This window comes from Camellia sinensis, unplaced genomic scaffold (assembly GCF_055761805.1).
Source record: "Camellia sinensis isolate YWXY unplaced genomic scaffold, ASM5576180v1 Unanchor6, whole genome shotgun sequence".
In the NCBI taxonomy this organism is placed as follows: domain Eukaryota; kingdom Viridiplantae; phylum Streptophyta; class Magnoliopsida; order Ericales; family Theaceae; genus Camellia; species Camellia sinensis.
Genome location: NW_028129474.1, coordinates 16975001 through 16990000, shown reverse-complemented (window position 1 = coordinate 16990000; position 15000 = coordinate 16975001).

Sequence of the window (15000 nt, the reverse complement as noted above, 5' to 3'; positions counted from 1 at the left end):
GAACACAACTCACGCGCCACGACGTACACTGTGCACCAGCCCCCCAAAACGAATCACCCCCCGAAGGACCAAGAAGCCCGACGAACGCGCGAAAACATTTAGAGAGGCCGAGCAAGCACCGGTTAGCGCGAATGCAAATAACAAACGCAACAGGCAACTTTCGAGGGACATACTTCTCGCAACAAGCTTCCACAAGGAAAGCACAGGCAACTCGTTCGCACGCCAAAGCCAACCAAATGGCAATTTAACCGAGGGACATGCATTTCGCAAGGCAACTTGTACAATTACCCGAGGGACATGGCATGCTTGCCAAGGCCGTGGCTTGGCATGCTTGCCAAGGCCGTGGCATGACATGCTGCTGGCCAAGGCCGGGCATGCCATGCTGCTGGACAAGGCCGTGGCAAGGCATGCTGATGGCCGAGGCCGTGGCAAGGCATGCTGATGGCCGAGGCCGTGGCAAGGCATGCTGATGGCCGAGGCCGTGGCAAGGCATGCTGCTGGCCAAGGCGTTGGCATGGCATGCTGCTGCTGACCAAGGCTTGGGCTTGCCATGCTGCCGGCCAAGGCCGCGGCATGGCATGCTGCCGGCCAAGGCCGCGGCATGCCATGTTGCCGGCCAAGGCCGTGGCATGGCATGCTGCTGGCCAAGGCCGTGGCATGACATGCTGGCCAAGGCCGGGGCATGGCAAGCTGCTGGCCAAGGTCGTGGCATGGCACGCTGCTGGCCAAGGCCGGGGCATAGCACGCTGCTGGCCATGGCCGTGGCTTGGCAAGGTTGCCAAGGCCGGGGCATGGCGTGCTGCTGGCCAAGGCTTTGGCATGCCATGTTGCTGGCCAAGGCTGTGGCATGGCATGCTGCTGGCCAAGGCTGTGGCATGGCATGCTGCTGGCCAAGGCCGTGGCATGACATGCTGGCCAAGGCCGGGGCATGGCATGCTGCTGGCCAAGGTCGTGGCATGGCATGCTGCTGGCCAAGGCCGTGGCATGACATGCTTGCCAAGGCCAGGGCATGGCATGCTGCTGGCCAAGGCTTTGGCATGCCATGTTGCTGGCCAAGGCTGTGGCATGGCATGCTGCCCTAGGCCAACGTGCCACCGCCACCGCCGCGGGCCGCCACTCGACGCATCCCGTGCTTGGCTATGTAGTTTCGATGCCACAAGCCAATGCCACAAGCCAAGCGATGGCATGTGCCAAGCGCCCGCCTAGGCATAGGCGTGGCCTGTGGCCTGGCCATGCTGGCCAGCCTTAAGGGAGGTGCCCCCCCCTTATAATAGCCTGTTAAGCCCTTTTCAATCTGGCAGGAGGAAACATCAAGCATGTTCGAGGAGTCATAATGGGGTTTTTTTAAAAAGTAATGGTTTTTTGCCAAAACTTTCAACATGAAAGTTGTATGAAATAATTTAATACACCATAAAAAAAATTATAAAAAAATATTTGGCCACCGGAATATTTTATTTTAATTTAATTTATTTCAATTTTAATACTTAAAAAATAATAAAAATTACTAAAAATACTCAAAAAATTCTAGAAAAATTCCAACAATTATAAGATGAGGCACTAGTAATTATAGTAATTTTTTTAATTATTTTTTTATTTTTAATTTATTTTATTATAATTTTTATGAGTAAATAAATAATTAAAAAGCCCGACGAACGTGCAAAAACTCTTAGAGAAACCCAGCAAGCATCGGATAGCTCGAATGCAAATAACAAACGCAACAGGCAACTTCCGAGGGACATACTTTTCCCAACAAGCTTCCACTGGGGAAAGCACTAGCAACGTGTTCGCAAGTCAAAGGCAACCAAACCGGCTATTACCCGAGGGACAAGCATTTCGCAGGGCAACATATACGTAAGTCAAAGCCAAACCAAATGGCAATTACACGAGGGACAGGATTGCTTGCCAAGGGCGTGGCATGCGATGTTCTAGCCCAAGGCCAAGGCACGCCACGCTGCGGGACAAGGCCGTGGCAAGACATGCGGCTGGCCTTGGCCTTGGCATGGCATGCCGCCGGCTTTGGCTGGGCTGCGTTGGCCTTGCCATGGAATGTTGCTGGCTTCGGATGGGCTGCCTTGGCCTTGGCCTTGGCCGTGGCATGGCATGCTGCTGGCCTTGGCCTTGGCCTTGGCATGGCATGCTGCTGGCTTTGGCTGGGCTGCCTTGGCCGTGGCATGGCATGCTGCTGGCTTTGGCTGGGCTGCCTTGGCCGTGGCATGGCATGCTGCTGGCCTAGGCCTTGGCATGGCATGCTGCTGGCTTTGGCTGGGCTGCCTTGGCCGTGGCATGGCATGCTGCTGGCCTAGGCCTTGGCATGGCATGCTGCTGGCTTTGGCTGGGCTGCCTTGGCCGTGGCATGGCATGCTGCTGGCCTTGGCCTTGGCATGGCATGCTGCTGGCTTTGGCTGGGCTGCCTTGGCCGTGGCATGGCATGCTGCTGGCCTTGGCCTTGGCATGGCATGCTGCTGGCTTTGGCTTGCCTGCCTTGGCCGTGGCATGGCATGCTGCTGGCCTAGGCCTTGGCATGGCATGCTGCTGGCTTTGGCTGGCCTGCCTTGGCCGTGGCATGGCATGCTGCTGGCCTTGGCCTTGGCATGGCATGCTGCTGGCTTTGGCTGGGCTGCCTTGGCCGTGGCATGGCATGCTGGTGGCCTAGGCCTTGGCATGGCATGCTGCTGGCTTTGGCTGGCCTGCCTTGGCCGTGGCATGGCATGCTGCTGGCCTAGGCCTTGGCATGGCATGCTGCTGGCTTTGGTTGGGCTGCCTTGGCCGTGGCATGGCATGCTGCTGGCCTTGGCCTTGGCATGGCATGCTGCTGGCTTTGGCTGGCCTGCCTTGGCCGTGGCATGGCATGCTGCTGGCCTAGGCCTTGGCATGGCATGCTGCTGGCTTTGGCTGGGCTGCCTTGGCCGTGGCATGGCATGCTGCTGGCCTTGGCCTTGGCATGGCATGCTGCTGGCTTTGGCTGGGCTGCCTTGGCCGTGGCATGGCATGCTGCTGGCCATGGCCTTGGCATGGCATGCTGCTGGCTTTGGCTTGCCTGCCTTGGCCGTGGCATGGCATGCTGCTGGCCTAGGCCTTGGCATGGCATGCTGCTGGCTTTGGCTGGGCTGCCTTGGCCGTGGCATGGCATGCTGCTGGCTTTGGCTGGGCTGCCTTGGCCGTGGCATGGCATGCTGGTGGCCTAGGCCTTGGCATGGCATGCTGCTGGCTTTGGCTGGCCTGCCTTGGCCGTGGCATGGCATGCTGCTGGCCTAGGCCTTGGCATGGCATGCTGCTGGCTTTGGGTGGGCTGCCTTGGCCGTGGCATGGCATGCTGCTGGCCTTGGCCTTGGCATGGCATGCTGCTGGCTTTGGCTGGCCTGCCTTGGCCGTGGCATGGCATGCTGCTGGCCTAGGCCTTGGCATGGCATGCTGCTGGCTTTGGCTGGGCTGCCTTGGCCGTGGCATGGCATGCTGCTGGCCTTGGCCTTGGCATGGCATGCTGCTGGCTTTGGCTGGGCTGCCTTGGCCGTGGCATGGCATGCTGCTGGCCATGGCCTTGGCATGGCATGCTGCTGGCTTTGGCTTGCCTGCCTTGGCCGTGGCATGGCATGCTGCTGGCCTAGGCCTTGGCATGGCATGCTGCTGGCTTTGGCTGGGCTGCCTTGGCCGTGGCATGGCATGCTGCTGGCCTTGGCCTTGGCATGGCATGCTGCTGGCTTTGGCTGGGCTGCCTTGGCCGTGGCATGGCATGCTGGTGGCCTAGGCCTTGGCATGGCATGCTGCTGGCTTTGGCTGGCCTGCCTTGGCCGTGGCATGGCATGCTGCTGGCCTAGGCCTTGGCATGGCATGCTGCTGGCTTTGGGTGGGCTGCCTTGGCCGTGGCATGGCATGCTGCTGGCCTTGGCCTTGGCATGGCATGCTGCTGGCTTTGGCTGGCCTGCCTTGGCCGTGGCATGGCATGCTGCTGGCCTAGGCCTTGGCATGGCATGCTGCTGGCTTTGGCTGGGCTGCCTTGGCCGTGGCATGGCATGGTGCTGGCCTTGGCCTTGGCATGGCATGCTGCTGGCTTTGGCTGGGCTGCCTTGGCCGTGGCATGGCATGCTGCTGGCCATGGCCTTGGCATGGCATGCTGCTGGCTTTGGCTTGCCTGCCTTGGCCGTGGCATGGCATGCTGCTGGCCTAGGCCTTGGCATGGCATGCTGCTGGCTTTGGCTGGGCTGCCTTGGCCGTGGCATGGCATGCTGCTGGCCTTGGCCTTGGCATGGCATGCTGCTGGCTTTGGCTGGCCTGCCTTGGCCGTGGCATGGCATGCTGCTGGCCTAGGCCTTGGCATGGCATGCTGCTGGCTTTGGCTGGGCTGCCTTGGCCGTGGCATGGCATGCTGCTGGCCTTGGTCTTGGCATGGCATGCTGCTGGCTTTGGCTTGCCTGCCTTGGCCGTGGCATGGCATGCTGCTGGCCTAGGCCTTGGCATGGCATGCTGCTGGCTTTGGCTGGGCTGCCTTGGCCGTGGCATGGCATGCTGCTGGCCTTGGCCTTGGCTTGGCATGCTGCTGGCTTTGGCTGGGCTGCCTTGGCCGTGGCATGGCATGCTGCTGGCCTTGGCCTTGGCATGGCATGCTGCTGGCTTTGGCTGGGCTGCCTTGGCCGTGGCATGGCATGCTGGTGGCCTAGGCCTTGGCATGGCATGCTGCTGGCTTTGGCTGGCCTGCCTTGGCCGTGGCATGGCATGCTGCTGGCCTAGGCCTTGGCATGGCATGCTGCTGGCTTTGGGTGGGCTGCCTTGGCCGTGGCATGGCATGCTCTGGCCTTGGCCTTGGCATGGCATGCTGCTGGCTTTGGCTGGCCTGCCTTGGCCGTGGCATGGCATGCTGCTGGCCTAGGCCTTGGCATGGCATGCTGCTGGCTTTGGCTGGGCTGCCTTGGCCGTGGCATGGCATGCTGCTGGCCTTGGCCTTGGCATGGCATGCTGCTGGCTTTGGCTGGGCTGCCTTGGCCGTGGCATGGCATGCTGCTGGCCATGGCCTTGGCATGGCATGCTGCTGGCTTTGGCTTGCCTGCCTTGGCCGTGGCATGGCATGCTGCTGGCCTAGGCCTTGGCATGGCATGCTGCTGGCTTTGGCTGGGCTGCCTTGGCCGTGGCATGGCATGCTGCTGGCCTTGGCCTTGGCATGGCATGCTGCTGGCTTTGGCTGGCCTGCCTTGGCCGTGGCATGGCATGCTGCTGGCCTAGGCCTTGGCATGGCATGCTGCTGGCTTTGGCTGGGCTGCCTTGGCCGTGGCATGGCATGCTGCTGGCCTTGGCCTTGGCATGGCATGCTGCTGGCTTTGGCTTGCCTGCCTTGGCCGTGGCATGGCATGCTGCTGGCCTAGGCCTTGGCATGGCATGCTGCTGGCTTTGGCTGGGCTGCCTTGGCCGTGGCATGGAATGCTGCTGGCCTTGGCCTTGGCATGGCATGCTGCTGGCTTTGGCTTGCCTGCCTTGGCCGTGGCATGGCATGCTGCTGGCCTAGGCCTTGGCATGGCATGCTGCTGGCTTTGGCTGGGCTGCCTTGGCCGTGGCATGGCATGCTGCTGGCCTTGGCCTTGGCATGGCATGCTGCTGGCTTTGGCTTGCCTGCCTTGGCCGTGGCATGGAATGCTGCTGGCCTAGGCCTTGGCATGGCATGCTGCTGGCTTTGGCTGGGCTGCCTTGGCCGTGGCATGGCATGCTGCTGGCCTTGGCCTTGGCATGGCATGCTGCTGGCTTTGGCTGGCCTGCCTTGGCCGTGGCATGGCATGCTGCTGGCCTAGGCCTTGGCATGGCATGCTGCTGGCTTTGGCTGGGCTGCCTTGGCCGTGGCATGGCATGCTGCTGGCCTTGGCCTTGGCATGGCATGCTGCTGGCTTTGGCTTGCCTGCCTTGGCCGTGGCATGGCATGCTGCTGGCCTAGGCCTTGGCATGGCATGCTGCTGGCTTTGGCTGGGCTGCCTTGGCCGTGGCATGGCATGCTGCTGGCCTTGGCCTTGGCATGGCATGCTGCTGGCTTTGGCTGGCCTGCCTTGGCCGTGGCATGGCATGCTGCTGGCCTAGGCCTTGGCATGGCATGCTGCTGGCTTTGGCTGGCCTGCCTTGGCCGTGGCATGGCATGCTGCTGGCCTAGGCCTTGGCATGGCATGCTGCTGGCTTTGGCTGGGCTGCCTTGGCCGTGGCATGGCATGCTGCTGGCCTTGGCCTTGGCATGGCATGCTGCTGGCTTTGGCTTGCCTGCCTTGGCCGTGGCATGGCATGCTGCTGGCCTAGGCCTTGGCATGGCATGCTGCTGGCTTTGGCTGGGCTGCCTTGGCCGTGGCATGGCATGCTGCTGGCCTTGGCCTTGGCTTGGCATGCTGCTGGCTTTGGCTGGGCTGCCTTGGCCGTGGCATGGCATGCTGCTGGCCTTGGCCTTGGCATGGCATGCTGCTGGCTTTGGCTGGCCTGCCTTGGCCGTGGCATGGCATGCTGTTGGCCTAGGCCTTGGCATGGCATGCTGCTGGCTTTGGCTGGGCTGCCTTGGCCGTGGCATGGCATGCTGCTGGCCTTGGCCTTGGCATGGCATGCTGCTGGCTTTGGCTTGCCTGCCTTGGCCGTGGCATGGCATGCTGCTGGCCTAGGCCTTGGCATGGCATGCTGCTGGCTTTGGCTGGGCTGCCTTGGCCGTGGCATGGCATGCTGCTGGCCTTGGCCTTGGCATGGCATGCTGCTGGCTTTGGCTGGCCTGCCTTGGCCGTGGCATGGCATGCTGCTGGCCTAGGCCTTGGCATGGCATGCTGCTGGCTTTGGCTGGCCTGCCTTGGCCGTGGCATGGCATGCTGCTGGCCTAGGCCTTGGCATGGCATGCTGCTGGCTTTGGCTGGGCTGCCTTGGCCGTGGCATGGCATGCTGCTGGCCTTGGCCTTGGCATGGCATGCTGCTGGCTTTGGCTTGCCTGCCTTGGCCGTGGCATGGCATGCTGCTGGCCTAGGCCTTGGCATGGCATGCTGCTGGCTTTGGCTGGGCTGCCTTGGCCGTGGCATGGCATGCTGCTGGCCTTGGCCTTGGCTTGGCATGCTGCTGGCTTTGGCTGGGCTGCCTTGGCCGTGGCATGGCATGCTGCTGGCCTTGGCCTTGGCATGGCATGCTGCTGGCTTTGGCTGGCCTGCCTTGGCCGTGGCATGGCATGCTGCTGGCCTTGGCATGGCATGCTGCTGGCTTTGGCTGGGCTGCCTTCGCCGTGGCATGCCATGCTGCTGGCCTTGGCCTTGGGGCTGGGCTGCCTTGGCTGCGGTTCTTATCACTAGACGTGCGTTGCGTGCGAAGGCGTGCAAAGGCGTGCGCGACCATGCGCGCAACACGCGCACCGTGGTCAAAAGACCACGCGCGCGGTATTCGCACAGGCCACGCTGCCCACGCCGCGGGCATGCCAGGCCGCCCAGGCCGTGCGCATGCCATGCCGTGCTGCCCAGGCCGGCTGCATGCCAGGCCGCCCAGGCCGTGCGCATGCCATGCCGTGCTGCCCACGCCGCGGGCATGCCAGGCCGCCCAGGCCGTGCGCATGCCATGCCGTGCTGCCCACGCCGCGGGCATGCCAGGCCGGCTGCATGCCAGGCCGCCCAGGCCGTGCGCATGCCATGCCGTGCTGCCCATGCCGCGCGCATGCCAGGCCGCCCACGCCCGCGCGCATGCCACGCCATGCTGCCCAAGGCCGCGCCCAGGCCGCGCAAGGCCGCGCCCAGGCCGCGCCAAGGCCGCGCGCAGGCCGCGCAAGGCCCCGCCCAGGCCGCCCAAGGCCGCGCCCAGGCCGCGCAAGGCCGCCCAAGGCCGCCCAAGGCCGCGGTCCAGGCCGCCCAAGGCCGCGGCCGAGCCGCCCCAGGCCGCAGCCCAGGCCGCGGTCGAGCCGCAGTGCATGTAACCCAAGGCCGCAGCCCAGGCCGCGCCCAACATGGGGCGTACCTGCCACTGCCTTGCCCTGGGCAAGGGAGGTGCCCCCCCCTTATAATAGCCTGTTAAGCCCTTTTCAATCTGGCAGGAGGAAACATCAAGCATGTTCGAGGAGTCATAATGGGGTTTTTTTAAAAAGTAATGGTTTTTTGCCAAAACTTTCAACATGAAAGTTGTAGGAAATAATTTAATACACCATAAAAAAAATTAAAAAAAATATTTTTTTACAGAAAATATTTTATTTTAATTTATTTCGATATTAATACTTAAAAAATAATAAAAATTAATAAAAATAGTCAAAAAATTATGGAAAAATTCCCATAATTAAAGGATGATTCACTAGTAATTATAGAAATTATTAAATTATTTTTTTCATTTTTTTTATTTTATTTTGATTTTTTTATGCCAAATAAGGGCTTTAAAAATTCGAAAAGCTCCAGAAAAATTGCAAAAAAATAGGGAATGACATTTAAAATTGATTGTAGTGCATTTTTAATTGTGTTGCACGGTTTGGGTAAGATTATAAAAGAATCATGTTCAAAAAGATCGATCGAGGCGGTGGCACGCCATGGCCTTGGCCTTGGCCTTGGCCTTTGCCCGCGGCCTTGGCCTTTGCCTTGGCCTTGGCCATGCCTTGCACAGGGACTTGGCCTTGCCCACTGCCTTGGCCTTGGCTTTGGCCTTGGCCTTGGCATGGCATGGCATGCTCGCCGAGGCCGTGGCATGCCTTGCTGCTAGCCAAGGCCGTGGCGTGGCATGCTCGCCCAGCCCGTGGCATGCCGTGCTCGCCCAGCCCGTGGCACGCCATGTTGGCCCAAGGCATTGGCATGGCATGCCGGCCAAGGCATGCTGGCCAACGCTGCACAAGGCGGTGCCATGGCATGGCATGCTGACCAAGACCGTGCCATGGCATGCTGGGCGAGGCCGGGGCATGGCATGCTGGCCGAGGCCGTGGCTTGCCATGCCGCCACGGCCGTGGCATGCCGGGCAACGGACCGGCATGGCCCAGCCCGTGGCACGCCATGTTGGCCCAAGGCATTGGCATGGCATGCCGGCCAAGGCATGCTGGCCAACGCTGCGGCACGGCGTGCTGGACAAGGCGGTGCCATGGCATGGCATGCTGACCAAGACAGTGCCATGGCATGCTGGCCGAGGCCGTGGCATGGCATGCTGGCCGAGGCCGTGGCTTGCCATGCCGCCACGGCCGTGGCATGCTGGGCAACGGACCGGCATGGCATGCTGGCCGTGGCGGTGGCACGACATGCTGGCCAAGGCAGTGGCATGGCATGTAGGCCAAGGCTAAGGCATGGCACGCTGTGGCATGGCACGCTGGCCAAGGCAGTCGCAAGGCATGCGGGCCGAGGCCGCGGCACGGCCCGCTGGGCAACGCGGTGGCATGGCATGCTGGGCAACGCCGTGGCAAGGCATGCGGGCCGAGGCCTTGGCATGGCATGCTGGCCGAGGCCGTGGCATGGCATGCGGGCCGAGGCCGTGGCATGGCATGGCATGCGGGCCGAGGCCGTGGCATGGCATGCGGGCCGAGGCCGTGGCGTGGCATGGCATGGCATGTTGGGCAACGCCGTGGCAAGACATGCGGGCCGAGGCCGTGGCATGGCATGTTGGGCAACGCCCTGGCAAGCCATGCGGGCCGAGGCCGTGGCGTGGCATGTTGGCCAAGGCTAAGGCATGGCACGCCGGGCAACGCGGTGCATTGGCATGCTGGGCAGCGCGGTGGCAAGGCATGGGGGCCGAGGCCGTGGCATGGCATGTTGGGCAACGCCGTGGCAAGACATGCGGGCCGAGGCCGTGGCATGGCATGCGGGCCGAGGCCGTGGCACGACATGTTGGCCAAGGCTAAGGCATGGCACGCCGGGCAACGCGGTGGCATGGCATGCTGGGCAACGCGGTGGCAAGGCATGCGGGCCGAGGCCGTGGCATGGCATGTTGGGCAACGCCGTAGAAGGGCATGCGGGCCGAGGCCGTGGCATGGCATGCGGGCCGAGGCCGTGGCATGGCATGTTGGGCGACGCCGTAGCAAGGCATGCGGGCCGAGGCCGTGGCATGTCATGCGGGCCGAGGCCGTGGCATGGCATGCGGGCCGAGGCCGTGGCATGGCATGTTGGCCGAGGCCGTGGCAAGGCATGCGGGCCGAGGCCGTGGCATGGCATGTTTGGCAACGCCGTGGCAAGACATGCGGGCCGTGGCATGGCATGGCATGCGGGCCGAGGCCGTGGCACGACATGTTGGCCAAGGCTAAGGCATGGCACGCCGGGCAACGCGGTGGCATGGCACGCCGGGCAACGCGGTGGCAAGGCATGCGGGCCGGGGCCGTGGCATGGCATGTTGGGCGACGCCGTAGCAAGGCATGCGGTCCGAGGCCGTGGCATGTCATGCGGGCCGAGGCCATGGCATGGCATGCGGGCCGAGGCCGTGGCATGGCATGTTGGGCGACGCCGTAGCAAGGCATGCGGGCCGAGGCCGTGGCATGTCATGCGAGCCGAGGCCGTGGCATGGCATGCGGGCCGAGGCCGTGGCATGGCAAGTTGGGCGACGTCGTGGCAAGGCATGCGGGCCGAGGCCGTGGCATGTCACGCGGGCCGAGGCCGTGGCATGGCATGCGGGCAGAGGCCGTGGCATGGCATGTTGGGCGACGCCGTCGCAAGGCATGCGGGCCGAGGCCGTGGCATGGCATGCGGGCCGAGGCCGTGGCATGGCATGTTGGGCGACGCCGTAGCAAGGCATGCGGGCCGAGGCCGTGGCATGTCATGGCATGTTGGGCGACGCCGTAGCAAGGCATGCGGGCCGAGGCCGTGGCATGGCATGTTTGGCAACGCCGTGGCAAGACATGAGGGCCGTGGCATGGCATGGCATGCGGGCCGAGGCCGTGGCACGACATGTTGGCCAAGGCTAAGGCATGGCACGCCGGGCAACGCGGTGGCATGGCATGCGGGCCGGGGCCGTGGCATGGCATGTTGGCCAACGTCGTAGCAAGGCATGCGGGCCGAGGCCGAGGCCGTGGCACGGCATGCGGGCCGAGGCTGTGGCATGGCATGTTGGGCGACGCCGTAGCAAGGCATGCGGTCCGAGGCCGTGGCATGTCATGCGGGCCGAGGCCGTGGCATGGCATGCGGGCCGAGGCCGTGGCATGGCATGTTGGGCGACGCCGTAGCAAGGCATGCGGGCCGAGGCCGTGCCGTGGCATGCGGGCCGAGGCCGTGGCATGGCATGCGGGCCGAGGCCGTGGCATGGCATGTTGGGCGACGCCGTAGCAAGGCATGCGGTCCGAGGCCGTGGCCTGTCATGCGGGCCGAGGCCGTGGCATGGCATGCGGGCCGAGGCCGTGGCATGGCATGCGGGCCGAGGCCGTGGCATGGCATGTTGGGCGACGCCGTAGCATGGCATGCGGGCCGAGGCCGTGGCATGTCATGCGCGCCGAGGCCGTGGCATGGCATGCGGGCCGAGGCCGTGGCATGGCAAGTTGGGCGACGTCGTGGCAAGGCATGCGGGCCGAGGCCGTGGCATGGCATGCGGGCCGAGGCCGTGGCAAGGCATGTTGGGCGACGCCGTAGCAAGGCATGCGGGCCGAGGCCGTGGCATGTCATGCGGGCCGAGGCCGTGGCATGGCATGTTGGGCGACGCCGTAGCAAGGCATGCGGTCCGAGGCCGTGGCATGTCATGCGGGCCGAGGCCGTGGCATGGCATGCGGGCCGAGGCCGTGGCATGGCATGTTGGGCGACGCCGTAGCAAGGCATGCGGTCCGAGGCCGTGGCATGTCATGCGGGCCGAGGCCGTGGCATGGCATGCGGGCCGAGGCCGTGGCATGGCATGTTGGGCGACGCCGTAGCAAGGCATGCGGGCCGAGGCCGTGCCGTGGCGTGCGGGCCGAGGCCGTGGCATGGCATGTTGGGCGACGCCGTAGCAAGGCATGCGGTCCGAGGCCGTGGCACGTCATGCGGGCCGAGGCCGTGGCATGGCATGCGGGCCGAGGCCGTGGCATGGCATGTTGGGCGACGCCGTAGCAAGGCATGCGGGCCGAGGCCGTGCCGTGGCATGCGGGCCGAGGCCGTGGCATGGCATGTTGGGCGACGCCGTAGCAAGGCATGCGGTCCGAGGCCGTGGCATGTCATGCGGGCCGAGGCCGTGGCATGGCATGCGGGCCGAGGCCGTGGCATGGCATGTTGGGCGACGCCGTAGCAAGGCATGCGGGCCGAGGCCGTGGCATGTCATGCGGGCCGAGGCCGTGGCACGTCATGCGGGCCGAGGCCGTGGCATGGCATGTTTGGCCACGCCGTGGCAAGACATGCGGGCCGTGGCATGGCATGGCATGCGGGCCGAGGCCGTGGCTCGACATGTTGGCCAAGGCTAAGGCATGGCACGCCGGGCAACGCGGTGGCATGGCATGCTGGGCAACGCGGTGGCAAGGCATGCGGGCCGAGGCCGTGGCATGGCATGTTGGGCAACGCCGCAGCAAGGCATGCGGGCCGAGGCCGTGGCATGGCATGCGGGCCGAGGCCGTGGCATGGCATGCGGGCCGAGGCCGTGGCATGGCATGCGGGCCGAGGCCGTGGCATGGCATGTTGGGCGACGCCGTAGCAAGGCATGCGGTGCGAGGCCGTGGCATGTCATGCGGGCCGAGGCCGTGGCATGGCATGCGGGCCGAGGCCGTGGCATGGCATGTTGGGCGACGCCGTAGCAAGGCATGCGGGCCGAGGCCGTGCCGTGGCATGCGGGCCGAGGCCGTGGCATGGCATGTTGGGCGACGCCGTAGCAAGGCATGCGGTCCGAGGCCGTGGCATGTCATGCGGGCCGAGGCCGTGGCATGGCATGCGGGCCGAGGCCGTGGCATGGCATGTTGGGCGACGCCGTAGCAAGGCATGCGGGCCGAGGCCGTGCCGTGGCATGCGGGCCGAGGCCGTGGCATGGCATGTTGGGCGACGCCGTAGCAAGGCATGCGGTCCGAGGCCGTGGCATGTCATGCGGGCCGAGGCCGTGGCATGGCATGCGGGCCGAGGCCGTGGCATGGCATGTTGGGCGACGCCGTAGCAAGGCATGCGGGCCGAGGCCGTGGCATTTCATGCGGGCCGAGGCCGTGGCATGGCATGCGGGCCGAGGCCGTGGCATGGCAAGTTGGGCGGCGTCGTGGCAAGGCATGCGGGCCGAGGCCGTGGCATGTCATGCGGGCCGAGGCCGTGGCATGGCATGCGGGCCGAGGCCGTGGCACGTCATGCGGGCCGAGGCCGTGGCATGGCATGTTTGGCAACGCCGTGGCAAGACATGCGGGCTGTGGCATGGCATGGCATGCGGGCCGAGGCCGTGGCTCGACATGTTGGCCAAGGCTAAGGCATGGCACGCCGGGCAACGCGGTGGCATGGCATGCTGGGCAACGCGGTGGCAAGGCATGCGGGCCGAGGCCGTGGCATGGCATGTTGGGCAACGCCGCAGCAAGGCATGCGGGCCGAGGCCGTGGCATGGCATGCGGGCCGAGGCCGTGGCATGGCATGCGGGCCGTGGCCGTGGCATGGCATGTTGGGCGACGCCGTCGCAAGGCATGCGGGCCGAGGCCGTGGCATGGCATGTTTGGCAACGCCGTGGCAAGACATGCGGGCCGTGGCATGGCATGGCATGCGGGCCGAGGCCGTGGCACGGCATGCGGGCCGAGGCCGTGGCATGGCATGTTGGGCGACGCCGTAGCAAGGCATGCGGGCCGAGGCCGTGGCCGTGGCATGGCATGCGGGCCGTGGCCGTGGCATGGCTTGGCATGCGGGCCGAGGCCGTGGCATGGCATGTTGGGCAACGCCGTGGCAAGGCATGCGGGCCGAGGCCGTGGCATGGCATGATGGCCGAGGCCGTGGCATGTCATGCGGGCCGAGGCCGTGGCATGGCATGTTGGGCGACGCCGTAGCAAGGCATGCGGTCCGAGGCCGTGGCATGTCATGCGGGCCGAGGCCGTGGCATGGCTTGTTGGGCGACGCCGTAGCAAGGCATGCGGGCCGAGGCCGTGGCATGTCATGCTGGCCAAGGCCAAGGCATGGCATGGCATGGCATGCGGGCCGAGGCCGTGGCATGGCATGTTGGGCAACGCCGTGGCAAGGCATGCGGGCCGAGGCCGTGGCATGGCATGATGGCCGAGGCCGTGGCATGCCATGCTGGCCAAGGCTAAGGCATGGCATGCCGGGCAACGCGGTGGCATGGCATGCTGGGCAACGCCGTGGCAAGGCATGCGGGCCGAGGCCGTGGCATGGCATGTTGGGCAACGCCTTGGCAAGACATGCGGGCCGAGGCCGTGGCATGGCATGGCATGTTGGGCAACGCCTTGGCAAGGCATGCGGGCCGAGGCCGTGGCATGGCATGCTAGCCGAGGCCGTGGCATGGCATGTTGGGCGACGCCGTGGCAAGGCATGCGGGCCGAGGCCGTGGCATGGCATGCGGGCCGAGGCCGTGGCACTGCATGTTGGGCGACGCCGTAGCAAGGCATGCGGGCCGAGGCCGAGGCCGTGGCATGGCATGTTGACCGAGGCCAAGGCATGGCATGCCGGGCAACGCGGTGGCATGGCATGCGCGGCCGAGGCCGTGGCAAGGCATGCGGGCCGAGGCCGTGGCATGGCATGTTGGGCGACGCCGTGGCAAGGCATGCGGGCCGAGGCCGTGGCATGGCATGCGGGCCGAGGCCGTGGCACTGCATGTTGGGCGACGCCGTAGCAAGGCATGCGGGCCGAGGCCGAGGCTGTGGCATGGCATGTTGACCGAGGCCAAGGCATGGCATGCCGGGCAACGCGGTGGCATGGCATGCGCGGCCGAGGCCGTGGCAAGGCATGCGGGCCGAGGCCGTGGCATGGCATGTTGGGCGACGCCGTGGCAAGGCATGCGGGCCGAGGCCGTGGCATGGCATGCGGGCCGAGGCCGTGGCACTGCATGTTGGGCGACGCCGTAGCAAGGCATGCGGGCCGAGGCCGAGGCCGTGGCATGGCATGTTGACCGAGGCCAAGGCATGGCATGCCGGGCAACGCGGTGGCATGGCATGCGCGGCCGAGGCCGTGGCAAGGCATGCGGGCCGAGGCCGTGGCATGGCATGTTGGGCGA